The 15,675-nt window shown below is 43.7% G+C and overlaps 1 pseudogene; it reads left to right on the forward strand.

Moving 5' to 3' along the window:
* The window catches only part of LOC129865263 (ubiquitin carboxyl-terminal hydrolase 15-like), a 31,454-nt pseudogene that overhangs the window by 4,533 nt on the left and 11,246 nt on the right, over positions 1–15,675 (forward strand).

A 15,675-nucleotide genomic window follows, 5' to 3' on the forward strand; every position in this document is an offset into this window, starting at 1 on the left:
TACATTCACACATTTCACAACACACTGTGTGCCCTCAGGCCCCGACTCCACCACTACCACATATATACAGTACTAAATCCATGTGTATGTAAAGTGCATATGTTATCGTGTGTGTCTGCCAATGTTTGTGTTGCTTCACAGTCCCCGCTGCTCGATGAGGTGTTTTTTTTTTTCAATCTAATTTTACTGCTGGCATGAGTTACTTGATCTGGAAAAGAGTTCCATGTCGTCATGGCTCTATGTAGTACTCTGTGCCTCCCATAGTCTGTTCTGGACTGTGTCTGAGCTGTGTGCCAGTAGTTTAGTGCATTAAACATGTCAATACCTCTCATAAACGAAAGTATTGATGAAGTCAATCTCTGTTCCACTTTCAGCCCCTGAGAGATTGACATGCATTTGATTAATATTAGCTTTCTGTGTACATCCAAGGGCCAGCCGTGCTGCCCTGTTCTGAGGCAATTTCAATTTCCCTAAGTCTTTTTTTTGTGTCACCTGACCACACGACTAAACACGACTAAACAGTAGTCAAGGTGCGACAAATACTTGGGCCTGTAGGACCTGCCTTGTTGATAGTGTAACAAGGCAGAGCAGCGCTTTGTTATGGACATACTTCTCCCCGTTTTAGCTACTACTGCATCAATATGTTTTGTCAATGACAGTTTATAATCTAGGGTTACTCCAAGCAGTTTAGTCTTCTCAACTTGCTCAATTTCCACATCATTTATTAAAATATTTAGTTGAGGTTTAGGGTTTAGTGAGTGTTTTGTTCCAAATACAATGCTTTTAGTTATAGAAATATTTAGGGTAAACTTATTCCTTGTCACCCACTCTGAAACTAACTGCAGCGCTTTGAGTGTTGCAGTAATTTCAGTCGCTGTAGTAGCTGACGTGTATAGTGTTGAGTCATCCGCATACATAGACACTCTGGCTTTAATCAAATTTAGTGGCATGTCGTTATTAAAAATGTAATAAAGCAAGGGACCTCAACAGCTACCCTGGGGAATTTTTTTGAGAGGCTTCCATTAAAGAATACCCTCTGTGTTCTGTTAGACAAGTAACTCTATCTACATTATAGAAAGGGGTGTAAAGCAGCAGATAGATCGATAATGTCAAAAGCTCCACTGAAGTTTAACAGAGCCCCCACAATAATTTTCTCAATTTCTCTCAGCCAATCATCAGTTATTTGTGTAAGTGCTGTGTTTGTTGAGTGTCCTTCCCTATAAGCATGCTGAAGTTCTGTTTTCAATTTGTTTACTGTGAAATAGCATTGTATCTGGTCAAACACAATTTTTTTCCAGAAGTTTCCTAAGGGTTGGTAACAGGCTGATTGGTTGGCTATTTGAGCCAGTAAAGGTGTCTTTACTATTTTTGTGTAGCGGAATGACTTTAGCTTCCCTCCAGTCCTGAGAGCACACACTTTCTAGTAGGTTTAAATTGAAGATGTGGCTAATAGGAGTGGCAATATTGTCTGCTATTATCCTCAGTAATTTTCCATCCAGATTATCAGACCTGATGGCTTGTCATTGTTGATGGACAACAATCGTTTTTTCACCTCTTCCACACTGACTACGGATTTCAAAAGTACAATTCTTGTCTTTCATAATTTGGTCCGATATATACTTGGATGTGTAGTGTCAGCGTTTGTTGCTGGCATGTCATCGCTAAGTTTGCTTATCTTGCCAATGAAAAGTAATTTAAGTAGTTTGCAATATCAGTGGGCTTTGTAATGAATGAGCCATCTGATTCAATAAATGAAGGAGCCGAGTTGGCTTTTTCCCCAAAAATTTCATTTAAAGTGCCCCAAAGCTTTTAACTATCATTATTTATATCATATATCTTTGTTTCATAGTGTAGTTTATTTTTATTTAGTTTAGTCACATGAGTTCTTCATTTGCAGTACATTTGCCAATCAGTTGGGCGGCCAGACTTAATTGCCATACCTTTTGCCTCATCCCTCTCAACTGTACAATGTTTCTATTCCTCATCAATCCAAGGGGACTAACTGTTTTTACAGTCATTTTCTTAATGGGTGCATGCTTATTAGTAACTGGAATAAGTAGTTTCATAAATGCGTCAAGTGCAGCGTCTGGTTGCTCCTCATTACACACCACAGACCAGCAAATATTCTTTACATCATCAACATATGAATCACCACAAAACTTTGTGTATAAGAGGTCATACAATATGTTCGGCCCAGCCTTTGGAACTTTGGTTTTCCTAGATATGGCTATTATATTGTTATCACTACATCCTATAAAGTCTGTCTCGGCTATGTTTCTGATTTCATTGCTTTTGCTTCCCTTCTGTAACACTGTAGGCATGTTTCTAGAGTATAAGCAATAAATAGAAACAGTGTACCACTCCATAGTGTTCCCTTGGTTTATGTCAAAATGGTTTCTCAGCCGTATCCCTCCCCTCAGTGTGACTACTGTAGGCGTTTCCCGCGGAGGTGTGGCAATAGTTATACCACCACACACTCCATGTGTCCCTTCACCCTGTATCTAAATAGTTTGTCTTTCCCTTCCCTTCTGTGTAACTTTAGGTAGTGGCTGAGGAGAAGAGAAAAAACAGTAGTGGGAAGAAACGGTGTCATAGCAACACTGGAGTGTCTGAAGGAGGTACAGTATATCTCACCCTGTGTCTCACTAACTTCCCTCCCCTCTGTGTGTCTGTAGGTGGTGGCCGAGGAGTCATGGGAGAACCACATCAAGAGGAACGACTCCATCATCGTGGACATCTTCCACGGCCTCTTCAAGTCCACCCTGGTGTGCCCCGTCTGCGCCAAGGTCTCCGTCACCTTTGATCCCTTCTGCTACCTGACACTGCCGCTGCCCATGAAAAAGGAGCGCACACTGGAAGTCTACCTGGTCAGGCTGGACCCCCTGGCCAAACCCACACAGGTAACTACAGTATCTGGGTTGTATTCATTAGTGCACACCGTAGCAAAAGCTTTTGCCACTGAAAACGAAAGCGTGTGTATCTTATTGGATAGCACCTCCCTGTTTTGGCCTGTTTGCTTCTGGTTTGTACCTAGTGAATATGACCGAAGTCAGTCTGGACCCGATGGCCAAACCCACACAGGTAACTGAGCTGTTACCGCCTACCTAGAAATGAGTCATCCTTCACATATTGTGGTCACCCACAATATTCTCTGCTTTTGAATGGATGTACTCTGAAGTGGATTTTAGTGTTTGTAATCATTTTATGCTCTGAATAGGGCCAGATGGAATCTGCAGGGAGGTCCTTTTTATTAATAAATTTTGAAGGCTTGGTGTATATTTAATGAATCTGCAGCTATTCATTGTTCATTGGGCTTGGGGAAATTCTTCTCCTGTGGATTAAGTGATGAGTTAATCTTAGGACCTGGCTTAATGGGTGTTTGTCTTTCTCTGTGTTTTAGTATAAACTGACTGTGCCCAAGGTGGGCTACATATCAGACCTCTGTACCTCGCTCTCTACTCTATCTGGTGTTCCTGCTGAGAAAGTAAGATATATATATATACACACACACACACACACACACACACACACACACACACACACACACACACACACACACACACACACACACACACACACACACACACACACACACACACACACACACACACACACACAAATATCCCTGCTCTTAACTAAGTCAGTTCTCCCTCAAAAAATCGGTTTTTAACCTCCCATGAGATTTTATACCTGGGTAAATAGAGGCTAAATGAAAAAGTATGCTCTGGAATGGTGTACAGTGCATTCGGAAAGTATTCAGACCCCTTCCCTTACAGATTTTGTTACGTTACAGCCTTATTCTAAAATGGATTAAATAATTGTTTCCTCATCAATCTACACACAATACCCCATAATGACAAAGCGAAAAGTTTTTGGGGAAATTTCTGCAAATGTATTACAAATAAAAAACATACCTTATTTACATAAGTATTCGGACCCTTTGCTATGAGACTCGAAATTGAACTCGGCTGCATCCTGATTCCATTGATCTTCCTTGATGTTTCTACAACTTGATTGGAGTCCATCTGTGGTAAATATAGAAAGGTACACCTTTCTATATAAGGTCCCACAGTTGACAATGCATGTCAGAGCAAAAACCAAGCAATGAGGTCGAAGGAATTGTCTGTAGAGCTCCGAGACAGGATTTTGGGGCACAGATCTGGGGAAGGGTACCAAAACATTTCTGCAGTATTGAAGGTCCTCAAGAACACAATGGCCTCCGTCATTCTTAAATGGAAGAAGTTTGGAACCACCAAGACTCTACCTAGAGCTTGCCTCCCGGCCAAACTAAATAATCGGGGGAGAAGGGCCTTGGTCAGGGAGTTGACCAAGAACCTGCTGGTCACTCTGACAGAGCTCCAGAGTTTCTCTGTGGAGATGGGAGAACCTTCCAGAAGGACAACCATCTCTGCAGCACACCACCAATTAGGCCTTTATGGTAGAGTGGCCAGACGGAAGCCAATCTTCAGTAAAAGGTACATGACAGCCGCTTGGAGTTTGCCAAAAGGCACCTAAAGGACTCTCAGACCATGAGAAGCAAGATTCTCTGGTCTGATGAAACCAAAATGGAATACTTCGGCCTGAATGCCAAAGGTCACATCTGGAGGAAACCTGGAACCATCCCTACGGTGAAGCATGGTGGTGGCAGCATCGTGCTGTGGGGATGTTTTTCAGATGCAGGGACTTGAAGACTAGTCAGGATTGAGGGAAAGATGAACGGAGCAAAGTACAGAGATCTTTGATGAAAACCTGCTCCAGAGCGCTCAGGACCTCAGACTGAGGTGAAGGTTCACCTTCCAACAGGACGACCCTTAGCACACAGCCAAGACAATACAGGAGTGGCTTCGGGACAAGTCTCTGAATGTCCTTGAATGGCCCAGCCAGAGCCCGGACTTTAGCTTGATCGAACGTTTCTGGGGAGACCTGAGAATAGATGTGCAGCGACGCTCCCCATCCAATCTGACAGAGCTTTAGAGGATCTGCAGAGAAGACTTTGAGAAACTTGACAAATACAGGTGTGCCAGTTTTAGAATATGGTTGTAATGTAACAAAATGTGGGAAAAGTCGAGGGGTCTGAATAATTTCTGAATGCACTGTATGTGTACTTAAGATATTTTTTTATTAATTTTTTCAAATTCAGATGATTGTAACAGATCTCTACAACCTTCGGTTCCATCGGATATTTGCCACCAATGAGAACCTCAGCAGCATCATGGAGAGGGACGACATCTATGTGTGAGTGTCAGACTATTCTGATGAAGGCAGTTGGATGAAGCACTGTCTACTCCCCCTCCAGTGTTAGATCTGTGAAACCTGGGTTGTTTTCATTAGGTACCAAACAGAAGGGCATGGACTGAAAACGGGAGGGTCTACCTGAACCTGTCCAATTTGAAACACTCGGTTTTGCTACAGTATGCCCGAATGAATACAACCCTTAACTTACCAAAGATGCAGACATCTACCCTACCCTATAGTTCTGTAGCTTTGAGGTGGCAGTGCATTTGTTCTTATTAACTAACATAATGTAGCAGACGTCCGCAGGGTTTCTTTCTTTCTGGTCCTGACGAGAAAGAAAAAACCTGCACTATTGAACCAATACAGTAAATGTGGAGAAGGAATTAAGATGGAGTGTCACCTTGTTAATGTCCAAAAGTGGTAGTCGCGTCGCAAGCTCTTTCCATTTCCCCTGAAAACCGGATGCATCTTATTGTTTCCCGAGCCCGCAGAGGGTTGTTCTTAACTGACTTGCCATGGTAATAAAGGTTAAATTAATGGGGGGGGAAATAACTCTCTCCTTGTTGTACAGCTTTGAAGTGGCAGTGAACCGGCTAGAGGACACAGACCATGTGGTGATCCCAGTCCACCTTAGAGAAAAGTACAAGCAGTCAGGGTACAACCATACCTCCACTCCTCTGTTTGGCCAGCCCTTCCTCATCACCGTTCCCAGAACACTCAGCGAGGACAAGCTCTACAACATGTTGCTGGTACATCTCTGGTGGGTCACACACACATGCTCTAAAACATGTTGCTGCTACGCCTCTGGTGGGTTACACACACACTTACATGCATACAGTGCATTCGGGAAAGTTTTCCGACCCCTTGACGTTTTCCAAATTTTGTCACGTTACAGCCTTATTCTGAAATTGATTAAATGTTATTTTTTTCTCATCAGTCTACACACAATACCCCATAATAACAAAGCAAACACAGGTTTTTCGGAAAAAAATTGCAACAAAAAACTATCACATTTACATAAGTATTCAGACCCTTTACTCAGTACTTTGTTGAAGCACCTTTGGCAGCGATTACAGCCTTCAGTCTTCTTGGGTATGACGTTACAAGCTTGGCACACCTGTATTTGGGGAGTTTCTCCCATTCTTCTTTGCAGATCCTCTCAAGCGCTGTCAGTTTGGATGGTGAGAGTTGCTGCACAGATATTTTCAGGTCTCCAGAGATGTTTGATCGGGTTCAAGTCCGGACTCTGGCTGGGCCGCTCAAGGACATGTCCCGAAGCCACCCTTGTGTTGTCTTGGCTGTGTGCTTAGGGTCATTGTCCTGTTGGAAGGGGAACCTTCGTCCCAGTCTGAGGTCCTGAGAGTTCTGGAGAATGTTTTCATCTTGGATCTCTCTGTACTTTGCTCCGTTCATCTTTCCCTCGATCCCGATTATTCTCCCAGTCCCTGCTGCTGAAAAACATCCCAACACCATGATGCTGCTACCACCATGCTTCACCGTAGGGATGTTGCCAGGTTTCCTCCAGACGTTACGCTTGGCATTCCAGCCAAAGAGTTCAATCTTGGTTAAATCAGACCAAAGAATCTTGTTTCTCATGGTCTGAGAGTCCTTTAGATGCCTTTTGGCTAACTCCAAGCGGGCTGTCATGTGCCTTTTACTGAGGAGTGGCTTCCGTCTGGCCACTCTACCATAAAGGCCTGATTGGTGGCCAAGATTGGCCCAGCCAGAGCCTGGACTTGAACCTGATCGAACATCTCTGAAGAGACCTGAAAATAGCTGTGCAGCGACGTTCCCCATCCAACCTGACAGAGCTTGAGAGGATATACAAAGAAGAATCTCCCCAAATACAGGTGTGCCGAGCTTGTAGCATCATGCCCAAGAACACGCAAGGCTGTAATCGCTGCCAAAGGTGCTTCAACAAAGTACTGAGTAAAGTGTCTGAACAATAATGTAAATGTGATATTTCAGTTTTTGCTTTGTCATTATGGGGTATTGTGTGTAGATTGAGGGGGGGGGGTCCATTTTAGAATAAGGCTGTAACATAAGAAATTGTGGAAAAAATCAAGGGGTCTGAATACTTTCCAGATGCTCTGTACATACATTCATGCGCTACAGCAAGCCTTACAACATGCTGCTGCTACACCTCTGGTGGGTAGGTAACCATCTCAGAAACTGCCGCTAACTAACCTTGTACTCTGCGCTCTTGTTAAGTACTTAGCCTAATTGTGACAGATGTTGCTGTAAAAAGGGCTATATAAATACATTTGATTGCTCTTTTCATTGTTTGTATGGAACCTTTTTTAGTTTCTAGTGTAAACAAGACTTTGACACAATGTCCTGATCTTTATGTTTTCTCATGAAATGTTTTGTATTCCGGGAGCGCTGAAGAACTGAGTAATAACAGCACTGAGGGTGGATGTTTTTCGAGGGGAGCATATCAGTTATGTTGAGCAGTTATATGTTGTTGGAGTGTGTCAATGTATTGAATGGCAACTGATTATGTTAATATTGTGTGTTTTATGTTGTATGGTGCAGTCGGTTTGTGCTTTCTGTCGTTGAGGAGGACGACACTGAACAGACAACCCCCTCTTCTAAACACACTGTCAATGGCAATGCTACTAATGGGCTCCTGGAGGAGGGCTCGCCCAGTAGGTAATACACACGCTCAAGAACACACACTCAAACGGACACACTTACACATGTGCTCACCTAAGACTGAGGAATGTTTCATATGATTCTGTATTGTTTCCATTTGATGAGTTTTGTAATTTATATGTAAATAGATATGTATAGTGCAACTTTTATTGATATTACGCAGGGCTCATCTGCGAAAGAGACTGGTCTCAGAATTAAATAAAGGTTAAATAAACAATGTCGATAAAGCTATTCCAAAAACTGATCGGCTGATCCATTCCAGGCGAGATGGAGACTGACGAGCAGGATGGAGATGACGAATCCAGTCAGGACCAGGAGCTGCCTTCTGAGAACGACAACAGCCAATCAGAGGACTCTGTGGGTGGTGGGGACAATGAGCTGGAGAACAGGGTTGGTCCAGGGGAAGAGAATTCGGGGACCAAAGGTCACCAGAACCAGATGTCTACGACGATGGAGGACAAGAAGTGATTGTTTACATTCCAGTTTAACAACATAGGGAAGACGGACTTCAGCTTAATTAAGGAGGAACCGCGGCTGATTCGGTTCAACGAGGTACACCTCAGACTCAGTGGTAAGATGCGCATTTTGCATACAGTATGCAGATGAAGTCACAACCCTCCAATAAAGATAAAAACATGGTAACGTTCTAATAACATTATACTTATTGTAAGCACTAAGCAGTGCCTCTACTAGTTGTTAATGCACAATCCACCTTTCTCTGTCTGTTATATTCTCACCTTTACAATTAGTCTTAAAGGGTATATTGCTCTCTCCCTGTAACAGACCGGTCCTATCTCTCTTTGGACTGGGAACCAGAGGTTAAGAAGAAACACTTTCATGAGGGTATCACAGAGGTAAGGCTTTCTACTCTCCTCTAACACTAGAAACCATTTTACCTTCACTACCCTCCTTATTTATTTGGACAGTGAATATAAATGTGATTTTATTTTAGATGATAAAATGTTTCATATAAGGGGTGACAGTACAGATTGTCACCTTTTTATTTGAGGTTATATACATACATATGTTTTACCATTTAGAAATGAAGTCACTATGTATCTTCTTTTTTTTCACCTTTATTTAACCAGGTAGGTTAGTTGAGAACAAGTTCTCATTTACAGCTGCGACCTGGCCAAGATGAAGCAAAGCAGTGTGACACAGACAACAACACAGAGTTACACATGGAGTAAACAATAAACAAGCCAATGACACAGTAGAGAAAAAAAAGAAAGTCTATATACAGTGTGTGCAAAAGGCATGAGGAGGTAGGCAATAAATAGGCCATAGGGGCGAATAATTACAATTTAGCAGATTAACACTGGAGTGATAAATGAGCAGATGATGTGCAAGAAGATTTACTGGTGTGCAAAAGAGCAGAAAAGTATATAAAATAAAAACAATATGGGGATGAGGTAGGTAGATTGGGTGGGCTATTTACAGAAGGACTATGTACAGCTGCAGTGATTGGTTAGCTGCTCAGATAGCTGATGTTTAAGTTGGTGAGGGAAATAAGTCTCCAACTTCAGCGATTTTTGCAATTTGTTCCATTCACTGGCAGCAGAGAACTGGAAGGAAAGGCGGCCAAATGAAGTGTTGGCTTTGGGGATGATCAGTGAGATATACCTGCTGGAACGAGTGCTACGGGTGGGTGTTGTTATCGTGACCAGTGAACTGAGATAAGGCGGACCTTTACCTAGCATAGACTTATAGATGACCTGGAGCCAGCGGGTCTGTCGACGAATATGTAGCGAGGGCCAGCCGACTAGAGCATACAGGTCGCAGTGGTATAAGGTGATTTGGTAACAAAACGGATGGCACTGTGATAGACTGCATCCAGTTTGCTGAGTAGATTATTGGAAGCTATTTTGTAGATGACATCGCCAAAGTCGAGGATCGGTAGGATAGTCAGTTTTACTAGGGTAAGTTTGGCGGCGTGAGTGAAGGAGGCTTTGTTGCGAAATAGCCGATTCTAGATTTGATTTTGGATTGGAGATGTTTAATATGAATCTGGAAGGAGAGTTTACAGTCTAACCAGACACCTAGGTATTTATAGTTGTCCACATATTCTAGGTCGGAACCGTCCAGGGTGGTGATGCTAGTCGGGCGGGCGGGTGCGGGCAGCGAACGGTTGAAAAGCATGCATTTGGTTTTACTAGCATTTAAGAGCAGTTGGAGGCCATGGAAGGAGTGTTGTATGGCATTGAAGCTCGTTTGGAGCGACATCATTGATATACAGAGAAAAGTCGGCCCGAGAATTGAACCCTGTGGCACGCCCAGAGACTGCTAGAGGTCCGGACAACATGCCCTCCGATTTGACACACTGAACTCTGTCTGCAAAGTAGTTGGTGAACCTGGCGAGGCAGTCATTAGAAAAACCAAGGCTATTGAGTCTACCGATAAGAATACGATGATTGACGGAGTCGAAAGCCTTGGCCAGGTCGATGAAGACAGCTGCACAGTACTGTCTTTTATCGATGGCGGTTATGATATCGTTTAGTACCTTGATCGTGACTGAGGTGACCGGCTCAGAAACCAGATTGCACAGCGGAGAAGGTACGGTGGGATTCGAAATGGTCAGTGATCTGTTTATTAACTTGGCTTTCGAAGACTTTAGATGGGCAGGGCAGGATGGATATAGGTCTTTAACAGTTTGGGTCTAGGGTGTCACCCCCTTTGAAGAGGGGGATGGGCGAGCAGCTTTCCAATCTTTAGGGATCTCTGACGATACGAAAGAAAGGTTGAACAGGCTGGTAATAGGGGTTGCAACAATGGCGGCGGATAGTTTTAGAAAGAGAGGGTCCAGATTGTCTATCCCAGCTGATTTGTACGGGTCTAGGTTTTGCAGCTCTTTCAGAACATCTGCTATCTGGATTTGGGTGACGGAGAAGCTGGGAAGGCTTGGGGGAGTAGCTGCGGGGGGGGGGGCGGGGGGGGGGGGGCGGGGGGGGGGGGGGGGGCGGGGGGGGGGGGGGGGGCGTAGCTGTTGGCCTGTGTTGGAGTAGCCAGGAGGAAGGCATGTCCAGCCGTTGAGAAATGCTTATTGACATTTTCGATTATCATGTATTTATCGGTGGTGACCGTGTTACCTAGCCTCATTGCAGTGGGCAGCTGGGAGGAGGTGCTCTTGTTCTCCATGGACTTTAGTGTCCCAACATTTTTTGAAGTTAGAGCTACAGGATGCACATTTCTGCTTGAAAAAGCTAGCCTTTGCTTTCCTAACCAACTGCGTTCATTGGTTCCTGACTTCCCTGAACAGTTGCATATCGCGGGGACTATTCGATGCTATTGCAGTCCGCCACAGGATGTTTTTGTGCTGATCGAGGGCAGTCAGGTCTGGGGTGAACCAAGGGCTATATCTGTTCTTAGTTCTGCATTTTTTGAACGGGGCATGCTTATCTAAGATGGTGAGGAAATTACTTTTAAAGACTAACCAGGCATCCTCAACTGACGGGATGAGGTCAATATCCTTCCAGGACACCCTTGCCAGGTTGATTAGAAAGGCCTGCTCACAGAAGTGTTTTAGGGAGCGTTTGACTGTGATGAGGGGTGGTCGTTTGACCGCGGACCCATAGCGGATACCGGCAATGAGGCAGTGATCGCTGAGATCCTGATTGAAAACAGCTGAGGTGTATTTGGAGGGCAAGTTGGTCAGGATGATGTATATGAGGGTGCCCATGTTTACGGATTTAGGGTTGTACTTGATGATTGAGGGCATCTAGCTTAGATTGTAGGACTGCCGTGGTGTTAAGCATATCCCGGTTTAGGTCTCCTAACAGAACGAACTCTGAAGCTAGATGGGGGGGGCGATCAATTCACAAATGGTGTCCAGTGCACAGCTGGGAGCGGAGGGGGGTCGATAGCAGGCGGCAACAGTGAGAGACTTATTTCTGGAGAGATTCATTTTTAAAATTAGAAGTTCGAACTGTTTGGGTATAGACCTGGAAAGTATGACAGAACTTTGCAGCCCATCTCTGCAGTAGATTGCAACTCCTCCCCCTTTGGCAGTTCTATCTTGACGGAAAATGTTGTAGTTGGGTATGGAAATCTCAGAATTTTTGGTGGCCTTCCTAAGCCAGGATTCAGACACGGCAAGGACATCAGGGTTGGCGGAGTGTGCTAAAGCAGTGAGTAAAACAAACTTAGGGAGGAGGCTTCTGATGTTGACATGCATGAAACCAAGGCTTTTTCGATCACAGAAGTCAACAAATGAGGGTGTACTAGGGTTTACCTCCACATCACCCGAGGAACAGAGGAGGAGTAGGATGAGGGTACGGCTAAAGGCTATCAAAACTGGTCGCCTAGAGCGTTGGGGACAAAGAATAAAAGGAGCAGATTTCTGGGCGTGGTAGAGTAGATTCAGGGCAAAATGTGCAGACGGGTGTGGTGCGGGTACAGCGGAGGTAAGCCCAGGCACTGAGTGATGATAAGAGAGGTTGTATCTCTAGAAATGCTGGTTATAATGGGTGAGGTCACCACATGTGTGGGAGGTGGGACAAAGGAGGTATATCAGAGCGGAAATAGGAATGAGTGGAACTAGGGGCTCCATTGTAAACTAAAACAATGATAACTAACCTAAACAACAGTATACAAGGCATATTGACATTTGAGAGAGACAAACAGCGAGGCATAAAGTAATCACAGGTGTTGATTGGGAGAGCTAGCTAAGAACGGGTGAGACAACAGCTAATCAGCTAAAACAACAACAGGTAAAATGGCGATGATTGGGCAGAGGGTCAGTTAACTACACACAGAGCCTTAGTTCGCGGCTGGGGCCTACAGTTAATAAAAAAATTAACAGAATGGAGTACCGTGATTAATGGACAGTCCAGCAGGCATCAGCTATGTAGCCTTGTGATCATAGGGTCCAGGGGGCAGCAATAGATGGAACAGGGAAGCCGCGGAGTAGTCGCTACTACGCTAGCACGTGGGCGACACAGCGTTTAAAGTTAGTAGCCCGGGGCTAGTAGAAGCGTCTGCTCCGACATCCGACGGAGGCCAGTTGAAGGCACAGCGGATGGAGTATTCGTCGGCAGACCAGTCGTTGTGGTGCGGCGGGCGCCGTGTCGACAAAGGATCCAAGCCAGATGGCGAAAGAGGTATTGTAGTTGTAGTAATTTAGTTTGCTAGCCGGGAGATGCGCTTGGCTCACGGCTAACTGGTGCTAGCTCACTGCAGGGGCCCCGAAGCTAACTGCTGCTACTGAGTGCTGCTACCACAGCAGTGATCCGGTGCCAAGGTCCAGAGCTTACGGCAAGGATCCGGTGGAGTAGTGGGTTCTAGCCGTGTTTTGGTGGAGTCCGGGTGAAAAACTGAGTAGGCCGGGAGGTGGGCCTCAGGGATAGCTTGGGTACTGGATAACTCGGTGGGTGCTTGCTAGCTGTGAAGATCAGGAGTAATGGTCCAAGGATTACGGCAGGAATCCGGCGTTGTAGTGGAGAGACAGTCCGATACTGGTAGGCTGGCGAGTATTATCCAGGCAAAAAAAAAGGGCTGGTATCTGTGCAGAAGGTAAAGGCCGCTAGCAGTGGCTGACAATGACTAAATAGCTTGTAGCTGGTTAGCTTCTGATGGCTAGGTGGTTCTTGCTATAAGGTCCAAAAAATTAAAATAATAGCGGTTCCGTATCACATTGGATGAGGCAGATTACCGGAAGGTATAATTTTAATTAAAATGGAAAAGAGATTGAAAATTAATTGAAATATATATAATATCTAGTCCCCCCATTTGGAATACTTTTTTCCCCATAAGTATTTGGACAAATTAAAGTGTATTAAAGTTGTCAGCAGTTTAGTATTTGGTCCCATATTCCTAAACAACATCAAGCTTGTGACTCTACATACTTGTTGAATGCATTTGCAGTTTGTTTTGGATACTTTTTTGCCCAATAGGGACTGAATGGTGAAAAATGTATTGTCATTTTGGAGTCACTTTTATTGTAAATAAGAATAAATGTTTCTGAACACTTCTGCGTTTAAAAAAAATATATGTATTTAACCTTTATTTAACTAGGCAAATCAGTTTAAATTCCAAAATGCTGGATTATAGAAACTCATTTACATATTTTTGCATTGCTGTCTAAATAAATATAGGGTGGTGTATAGTATATCAATTCATGTCTGACTCCTCTGCATGGATGTCTGGGTCTGTCCTAGAATAGTGTTTGCCAAACCTGGTGTGCTAGTTTATAGATCAAATAGTTGGAATGGCTGGAGGTATTTGAGAAGAGGCTTGGGAAACACTGTTGTAGAATGAATGTCTCTCTTTAAGCCTTGGATGGTAATAATTTAACTAAATAAGTAATAACAAATCTTGCTCTGCCTGTGAACAGGACTTTGAGAAGCATGAGAGCATGGAGTATAAGCCTCAGAAGAAAGCCTTCTTCAAGCTGAAAGACTGCATCGAGCTGTTCACCACCAAGGAGAAGCTCGGAGCTGAGGACCCATGGTGAGACTTAACTTCATATTGTCAAAGCTAATAAAGGACATAATGAACATTTAAAAGAATAGTTCACTCATAATAAATAAAAATACATGTTTTAACATGATATCAATCTCCATTCACCCAGAACTAAAATCTCCTGTAATTTGGTCAGATGTGTAATTGATCCTGTCTGTCTCGGGTAGTACTAAGAAAGTATATGCTTTTCATTAATTTTTTATTGTCAAATCAAATATAATAATTCATTAATCTATCCCAGGTAATGTCCAAACTGCAAGGAGCACCAGCAGGCCACTAAGAAGCTGGACCTGTGGTCTCTGCCTCCTGTCCTGGTGGTCCATCTGAAACGCTTCTCCTACAGCAGATACATGAGGGACAAGCTGGATTCACTAGTTGATTTCCCACTCGGGTACGGTTTTGACCAGATGGCCATACTTTTCTGTCAAAACAAGCTATAATGTCAATGAACAAGTATCATTGTGAAAGTAAAAACACTCAGCTGTTTCCCTATGATTAAAAGGGATACTTCTGGATTTTGTTCTACCTCCCCAGAGTAAGATGAACTTGTGGATACCATTTTTATGACTCTGTGAGCAATTTGAAGGAAGTTGCTAACATGCATGCCCATACACTTCGTCATTGTGCTGACGCTAGTTAGCATTTGCTCGCGAAACTACCTCTAACATCCTTCATACAGGACACAGACATAACATTTTTATCCACAAGTTCATCTAACTCTTGGGAAGTATTTAAAGAGCCTCATTGCTAAAATCCAGAAGTATCCCTTTAAGTTGTAAGTCACTTATACAAATGTTAAATATCTCTTGAAGAGAAAACAAGGAATGCTCCCCCCCATGAATGGTTATTTTGTGTGATTCTTTCTCCAGTGACATGGAAATGTCAGAGTTCCTGATCGACCCTAATGCTGGTCCCTGTCGCTATGATCTCATTGCGGTCTCCAACCATTACGGAGGCATGGGAGGAGGACACTGTAAGTCTGATTTTAAGTATTTTTATTTGACAATTTAGTCATCACTAGAAGTGCAGACAACTGCATTTGAACGTAATGTGTGTTCAAAATGATAAATTCAGACATTGCTAGCCACAGTCTTATCCGAGTGTATTCAAACAAGGAAGTTTGAATTAAGAACCAACAGTCTTAATTCCATGCTTGCTTTTAGCAGACAAATGCTCATCTTCTCATCTTGTCTTTGGGACACCTTAGATACTGCTTATGCTAAGAACAAGGATGATAACAAGTGGTACAACTTTGACGACAGCAGTGTCTCTCCAGCCAGCAAAGATCAGATAGTGGTGAGTTCCATCGTCCTCTAACATCTTGTTAGA

The sequence above is a fragment of the Salvelinus fontinalis genome, chromosome 11 (genome assembly GCF_029448725.1).
Source record: "Salvelinus fontinalis isolate EN_2023a chromosome 11, ASM2944872v1, whole genome shotgun sequence".
Taxonomy (NCBI): Eukaryota; Metazoa; Chordata; class Actinopteri; order Salmoniformes; family Salmonidae; genus Salvelinus; species Salvelinus fontinalis.